The sequence below is a fragment of the Triticum urartu genome, chromosome 2A, assembly GCF_056163025.1.
Source record: "Triticum urartu cultivar PI428250 chromosome 2A, HENAU_Tu73, whole genome shotgun sequence".
Lineage (NCBI taxonomy): Eukaryota > Viridiplantae > Streptophyta > Magnoliopsida > Poales > Poaceae > Triticum > Triticum urartu.
Genome location: NC_141874.1, coordinates 351314398 through 351322918, shown reverse-complemented (window position 1 = coordinate 351322918; position 8521 = coordinate 351314398). Strand labels below are relative to the sequence as shown.

At 43.5% G+C, this 8521-nt stretch overlaps 1 long non-coding RNA gene across 3 annotated transcripts; it reads left to right on the top strand.

The window, feature by feature from the left end:
* Positions 1–1639: 1639 nt before the first annotated feature.
* Positions 1640–5040, top strand: LOC147985077 (uncharacterized). 3 transcript variants are annotated; one of them, XR_015616441.1, is made up of 4 exons: positions 1644–2407; positions 2984–3088; positions 4127–4183; positions 4698–5040. It is a non-coding gene; the product is annotated as an uncharacterized LOC147985077 (long non-coding RNA). The 3 variants fall into 3 exon arrangements; XR_015616439.1 differs by lacking the exon at positions 2984–3088 and having other exon boundaries at positions 1640–2407; XR_015616440.1 differs by having other exon boundaries at positions 1644–3088.
* Positions 5041–8521: the final 3481 nt, after the last annotated feature.

Sequence of the window (8521 nt, the reverse complement as noted above, 5' to 3'; positions counted from 1 at the left end):
CGACCACCTACAAGCGAGGGCGACACTTCCATCTTTGGAAGCCCCCCAAGGAAGATGGCCGAGCATGGGAAATTCCCTTCGATCGTGGAGACGAGCTACGAGGTACCACATCATATGGGCCTCATACAAGATGACAACAAGATGGTCGAGCAAGGGCCATCCCCTTCGAACACGGCGGCGGGCACGAACCTCTTCAACAACATGAAGATGGTGCCCCAATATGTCTCCTACTCTGAGTCAAGCTATGAGACCGTGCATGACACCCTCTCTTTGGTCTCGGAGGAGAGCGATGATTTGTCACATCCTACGCCATTCATCTTTGGAGGCGTTATGGATGAGGAGGTTGAGCATGGGACTATCCCTTCAACCATGGCAGCCTTAGGAGTTGAGCATGGATAGATTTGCACCTACATCTCTCTGACACCCACATATGACGAGATGCTCCAATTACCATGTGAGGAGAGCCACCACACCATGAGTGATATGAGCGACTCCACCATATGTAACATTGAGCGCTTTTCCTATGAGAGGATGAGCGTGACCACCACAAGCTCCACACTTGAGAGCATGTCACACATCCTATGTGAGGTTGAGAGCCATTTGAGTGACTCTACCAATCATATGAGTGAGATCATCTTACTGGGAGTGAATGAGCCACAACACTTAGTGAGTGAGGTAGTTGATATGGCACATGAGGCCACTATGATTTCTAATGACTTACCCTCCACTCCGAGCATGTTTTCTTCTTTGGTGCTAGGTCTCCTACATGACGACATGCCTATCCTTGATGAGTACATACCTCCAATTTAGACGATGATGGCCATGGTGGACGATGATGTACCCCCCCCCCACATGGTTCCATCAAGATGAAGATGACCACGACTTGGTCTTCGACACCTCACCTACAACACATGAGTGATGTTCCAAAGGTAACATAGGTAACGATGCTTCTCTTGTCCCACTAGTGGATTATCGTACCAATGATTGCTTGAATGATGTTGGCACACCTATTACCATGCTTCATGCTAGTGCGACTTCCTCATGTCATGACTTACCAATTTATGATAAATATGATGATGAGCATGTTGAGTTGCCTAGTTGGGATGCTATGCTCTATAGGATATCATGTGAAAAATCTATAGGCCACATCATGTTTGACAATCCATTAAACTTCTCTTATGCTATGAGTGAGATCTCCCATATTGCATCATTTCAATCTCATCATAATAACTATGCATTCCCCATTAAAATAAATCCCATTTGCACTTATGGCATAGAAGACCAGGTCATGGTTATTGGAATGTGTTTCTCTTGCGATGATACACTACACCACAACACTTAATTGGGGGCAATTAACTGCCGAGAGAAGTATGTGAATAAGGGCAAATGATCTGCCGGGAAACTTGTTATTGCCGGTAGAAGTACTTCAGGGCAAAAAAACTGCCGGTAGGACTTGGCGAATAAGGACATAGAAACTGCTGGCAATGGTGTCCTCATTGAAGGGTGCATTATCTGCCGGGACAAGTAAACATGGCCCATTTACTGTCGGGACAAGTAACCATGGCCCATGACGCGAGACCGAAATAAAATTGGGCCAAAGCGCGCGCTACCGAGCGAAAGCCCGCCAGAGGTGAAAATTTACGCACCGAACGAAGATTGGCACGAGACTCGGCCCAAATCTCCCGAACTCTCCTCCAAATCGCCCCCAAATCCAGTCCGATGTGTGCCCTCGTCGCCGCCGCCCCCAAACACGATGTGCCCTTGCCGCCGCGGCCGCCGCCGCCCCCGCCCCCAACCACCGCACCCAGCCTCCTCCATCTGACTATGTTCTCACCCCCAAGCAGCGGACCGTCCGTCCCCTCTCGCCCGCGTCCCCGCCTCCTCCTCACACGCGTCACCGCATCCCTTATCTTCTCGCCGGCGGCACCTCTTTCTTTCGCCCCACATCGCCTCTCGGTGGAGTTAAAGGTGTCTTTTTTGGTGAAGAGGAGGTGTGGCGGCGGCAAGGAGCAGCGAAAGGAGCTGTGCAGCCGGATGATTCTGAAGCTGCTGGATCTGAAGCGGGAGGACGTCGCCGTGTAGCTGGAGCGGTAGGAGCGTGGGCACGCGGCGGCCTTCTCCTACTTGACGACGACAGCGACGAACACGAGGGCTTCCCCATCGCCCTCGACCTGTAAGGAGGAGCGCCTACCAACAGGTCGGACCTGAGATGTGCAGCAGCAGCAGGGGGGCGAGGCGGCAGGCGCCGTGGTGGCGGGCTCGTCTTTGAGGCACTCGGGGTCATGCGCGGCGTCGTGGACGCCGGGCAGCTGCGGGTCCCCGTTCAGGCTGCGGCATCTCCTCCATGCGCGCCGCCATGGTCCTCTGCTGCGTCAACGGCGAATTGTGGAGACGTTTGTGTCTGCAGGTAAACCTCTTGCGCCTGACCATGAGCACTAGCGAGCTGCTGGGCTGAACATGCTAGGGACATGTTGTCCGTGAACATACAGTTGACCGTGAGGACAGTAACTTCAGGAGCTGCTAATAATTCAGCTACTCCCCTGCCCCTGATATTTCTCTCGTTGTTGTCTGCACATGCTCGGAATAACTTGACTCCTTCAGCTACTATTAATTGTTGACTTGTTGTTGTTGTTATCTAAACATGCTGGTCTGCTGGGCGTACTGTAGGAGTACTTGTATTGTTGCTTAGATATTTGCTTGGAGTAAATGTTGTAGTTCAACTGAAATCAGAATTTCCGAAATAATGTTTATCAAGGGTTGTATGTACTGAAATCAACATCTCTGAAATAACATTCAGATATGCAGGATTCTAATGCCTGATAATATGGTTGAGATATGCTAGATAATGCTCCATTTCAAATTGGATAATGCTAGATAGTGTGCGATGTCGTCCGACAAACTAGGCACATCCACCTCCGTACCACTGTTTCCGGGGCAGATTTACTTTTTGAGGGGCGTTTCCTGGGCAAAATTGTGTTGGCAGGTGACGAAATGGACCTGGGCGCGTGGCCAGTGGCAGAGGGATCCAGCCCTAGTAAGGCAGGAACAACTTGCATCCGCGACTACTCATCCCCACCTGCGCAATTAGGTAAAATTGCAAACTGGTCTGTTCATCCGGGATTAATAGACCTGGGCTTACTTCGAGGTTAGAGTGTGGGAATGATCCATGGGGATGTTCATGACTTCATTATCTTACTAGTATTTGGTTCAGGGATTTGTTCTATGTAGTTGAATGTTAACTTTAAAATTTGAATTGATGAGGTGATTTTCTTTAGCACACTATTTGTCTGTCACATTTGATAAGATCTATTCTTGAAAGCTCTCCATTTTGAATATACTCACAAATCACAACACTTAATTTATGAGGAGTATAAATCCATTCTTTTATCTTGTAGTGTATTCTAGAACGTTTTCGATGTTAATTTGGATAGTTATACTTTTGTTGTGGCAAGTTTGGTTCTATGCATGAGATGGTTCTCTGGACTATGAAACTAGTATACTATATACAAGTTCACTTTAAAGTTACATTTGTATGATTACTATGTTTATATTTGCGCTTCATTATTAATGTTGATTGGTGGTTCAGAAGTTTGGGCCTATTTTTATAGGAGCTGTATCCAAACACCAGATTTTGATTTCCACACTTAGGCACAAGCTTGCTCAGGCTTCAAAAAATTTCTGGCTCCGCCACTGCTAGATGATGCAAGAGTAGTACTAACTTAGGAGTAGTAGATACGCTAGATAATGCTCCATTTCAAACTAGATAATGCTCCATTTCAAACTAGATAGTGCTGACAGAGATGACGATGGACAATGTGAGTCTGCCTTGCCGATATTTTCACTTAGGCCTTCTCGGCATGGCTTCTTGCAGGCCTCCCCTCCAACTCCCCTCCCTCTTTCTCCATGCTATGCAGCACCACCTCTTTGTGCTCACATTGGATGTAGCTACCAAGCCCTAACCAACCCTGATGGCCCATCGTGGTGGCTGGAGAGCTCATTAGAGTGTAGATTGGATACACCGTGTTTCAACTGCAACTTTTTTGAGTAACAAGAAGTTTATTTTCTAGCTTCTGTATCTGCTCCCAATTTATTTTTACACCTTAATAATCTGCTTCTATGTATGCAGCTGGAAGTGGATAAGTCTGGCAAAAGCAACAATGCGATCACGTGCTAGTCTCGAGGGGTAATACTTATGCATCTTTCGCTTGGCTATTGCTATATGATATTATTTATATATTTCTTTTTGCTGTGCTTATTTGTTTGTTTGATTTGTCACCTCTGCATATCATTTAGGATGTATTTACAGAGGGGTTAACTTTTACCTTAACTTTTTTGCTGTACAATCCTCCGGTTCTCAATTATGTTTGTGCATTCTTTCTTTTATTCTAGGTTCTCAATTAGTGCAATCCATTCCTTTCGGTGCACTTGAAGAGTACGGTTTAGTGAAGCAAGTAACAATATTACAGATTATTGTTTTGCCATATTTGCCCATGAAAGATTTTTGTATTTGAAGCGCAAATAATTTCTGCTCAATCAAATTATGTACGTGATAATCATTGCTTGTTGTGATGATGAAGTGTTGCACATTTGGAAGAGTTTTGTGCCGACGAGTTAAACTTCAGCATGTCGAAATCTTTAATACGTTGATTTAAAATCTGAAACAATAGCACCATTTTTGAGTTTCTAATTTGTTGCAGATTTCTCAAAGATACACAAGCTGATGGTGGTTCGGAAGATGTACAAGTTGCTGGAGGTTTGGAAGATCTACAAGTTGCTGGAGTGACAATATATATGTAATATACCTTATTTGTTGAACCTTGAGACATCGGCAAGTTTTATACTGCATTTGGTTGGTTGTTTCAGCACACAAGCCATTGTATGCTTATTTTGGTTGTGTGGCACGATTTCTTTAGCTTAAACATATTTACTTTGCCTTCTGAGGCACAATGTCATTAGAAACGTATATTTTTGTCTGTTTTATGTTATTGAATGAGGCCTTACATGTAATCTGATTGAGTTGTATGTATAAGTTTTGTGATCTGTCATGTCTATTCGAACATAATGATTGGATATTAAATGAGGGATATCTTGCCAGAACAATTTATATTGCTTCCGAGAAAGCACGTCATGGCATATTACCTGCCAGGTAAACGTGCTTGTGCAGGCAGCGGAACTGCCAGCAAACTGTAGTGCATATGCTAGGCTGAATCTGCCGGGAGAACATAAACTGCCGGCAGATATAATGGTCGGGGCAGAAGAACTGCCGGGGATTGTTTATCTGCCGGGATAAGTAATCCCCGGCAGCCGTTGTTGTGGCAGTTCTATCTGCCGGGAGAATCTCTGTCCCGGCAGTCTATCTGCCCTCTTAAGTGCGTTCTCCCGGCAGATTATATGTCGGTGCATTAGTGTTGTGGTGTAGTGATATTGCTAAGCTTCCTTTACATGATTTGTGATACGTCTCCAACGTATCTATAATCTTTTATTGTTCCATGCTATTATATTATCTGTTTTGGATATTAATGGGCTTTATTTTACACTTTTATATTATTTTTGGGACTAACCTATTAATCGGAGGCCCAGCCCAAATTGCTGTTTTTTTGCCTATTTCAGTGTTTCGTAGAAAAGGAATATCAAATGGAGTCCAAACGGAATGACACCTTCGAGAACGTGATTTTTGGAACAACCGTGATCCAGAGGACTTTGAGTGGACGTCAAGCAATCAACGAGGCGGCCACGAGGCAGGGGGCGCGCCTACCCCCCTGGGTGCACCCTCCCCCCTCATGGGCCCCTCGTTGCTCCACCGACCTACTTCTTCCTCCTATATATGTTCACATACCCCGCAAACATCCAGGAGCACCACGAAAACCTAATTCCACCGCCGCAACCTTCTGTACCCAAGAAATCCCATCTTGGGGCCTTTTCCGGAGCTCCGCCGGAGGGGGCATTGATCACGGAGGGACTCTACATAACTCCATGGCCCCTCGGGTGATGTGTGAGTAGTTTACTTGAGACCTTCGGGTCCATAGTTATTAGCTAGATGGCTTCTTCTCTCTCTTTGGATCTCAATACAAAGTTTTCCTCGATCTTCTTGGAGATCTATTCGATGTAACTCTTTTTGCGGTGTGTTTGTCGAGATCCGATGAATTGTGGGTTTATGATCAAGTCTATCTATGAACAATATTTGAATCTTCTCTGAATTATTTTATTTATGATTGGTTTATCTTTCCAAGTCTCTTCGAATTATCAGTTTGGTTTGGCCTACTAGATTGATCTTTCTTGCAATGGGAGAAGTTCTTAGCTTTGGGTTCAATCTTGCGGTGCTCGATCCCAGTGATAGAAAGGGAAATGACACGTATAGTATTGTTGCCATCGAGGATAAAAAGATGGGGTTTACATCATATTGCATGAGTTTATCCCTCTACATCATGTCATCTTGCTTAAGGCGTTACTCTGTTCTTATGAACTTAATACTCTAGATGCATGCTGGATAGCGGTTGATGTGTGGAGTAATAGTAGTAGATGCAGAATCGTTTCGGTCTACTTGTCTCGGACGTGATGCCTATATACATGATCATGCCTAGATATTCTCATAATTATTCACTTTTCTATCAATTGCTCGACAGTAATTTGTTCACCCATCATAATACTTATGCTATCTTGAGAGAAGCCACTAGTGAAACCTATGGCCCCCGGGTCTATTTTCCATCATACAAGTTTCCAATCTATTTTATTTTGCAATCTTTTACTTTCAATCTATATCATAAAAATACCAAAAGAACTTATCTTATTATTATCATCTCTATCAGATCTCACTCTTGCAAGTGGCCGTGAAGGGATTGACAACCCCTTTATCACATTGGTTGCGAGGTTCTTATTTGTTTGTGTAGGTACGAGGTGACTCGTGCGTGGTCTCCTACTGGATTGATACCTTAGTTCTCAAAAACCGAGGGAAATACTTACCTTGCTTTACTGCACCACCCTTTCCTTTTGAAGGGAAAACCAACGCAGTGCTCAAGAGGTAGCAAGAAGGATTTCTGGCACCGTTGCCGGGGAGATCTACGCCAAGTCAAGACATACCAAGTACCCATCACAACTCTTATCCTTCGCATTACATTATTTGCCATTTGCCTCTCATTTTCATCTCCCCCACTTCGCCCTTGCCGTTTTATTCGCCCTCTTTTCCTTTCGCCCTCTCTTTCCGTTCACCTCTTTTTCGCTTGCTTCTTGTTTGCTTGTGTGTTGGATTGCTTGCTTGTCACGATGCTCAAGATAATACTAAATTGTGTGACTTTACCAATACCAACAATAATGATTTTATTAGCACGCCGATTGCTCCTCTTACCGATGCTGAATCTTGTGAAATTAATACCACTTTGCTGAATCTTGTCATGAAAGATCCATTTTTTGGCCTTCCTAGTGAAGATGCCGCTACCCATCTAAACAACTTTGTTGATTTGTGTGATATGCAAAAGAAGAAAGATGTGGACAACGATATTGTTAAACTTAAGCTATTTCCGTTTTTGCTTAGAGATCATGCTAAAGCTTGGTTTTCGTCTTTGCCTAAAAATACTATTGATTCATGGAATAAGTGCAAAGATGCTTTTATCTCTAAGTATTTTCCTCCCGCTAAGATCATCTCTCTTAGAAACAATATTATGAATTTTAAGCAACTTGATCACGAACATGTTGCACAAGCTTGGGAGGGGATGAAATTAATGATACGTAATTGCCCTACACATGGATTGAATTTATGGATGATTATACAAAAGTTTTATGCCGGATTGAATTTTGCTTCTAGAAATCTTTTAGATTCATTCACAGGAGGCACTTTTATGGAAATCACTTTAGGAGAAGCTACCAAACTCCTACATAATATTATGGTTAATTATTCTCAATGGCACATTGAAAGATCTACTAGTAAAAAGGTGCATGCAATTGAAGAGATTAATGTTTTGAGTGGAAAGATGGATGAACTTATGAAATTGTTTGCTAATAAGAGTGCTCCTACTAATCCTAATGATATGCCTTTGTCTACTTTGATTGAGAATAATAATGAATCTGTGGATGTGAATTTTGTTGGTAGGAACAATTTTGGTAATAACGCGTCTAGAGGTAATTTTAATTCTAGGACTTTTCCTAGTAATTCCTATAATAATTATGGTAATTCCTACAACAATTCTTATGGAAATTATAATAAGATGCCCTCTGATTCTGAATCTAGTATTAAAGAATTTATTACTTCGCAAAAGAGTTTCAATGCTTTGATTGAAGAAAAATTGCTTAATATTGATGAGTTGGCTAGGAACATGGATAGAATTTCTCTTGATGTTGATTCTTTGAAACTCAGATCTATTCCACCTAAGCATGATATCATTGAGTCTCTCAGAGCCATAAGAATTTCCATTGATGAGTGCAAAGAAAGTGTCGGATTTCGGGTTCTGGCAGACCCTTGAGGTTCGAACACTAGGGTGCGCGCGGAGCTTTCGTCTCCTACCTACCTGCACCCCTCCGCCTTGCTAGG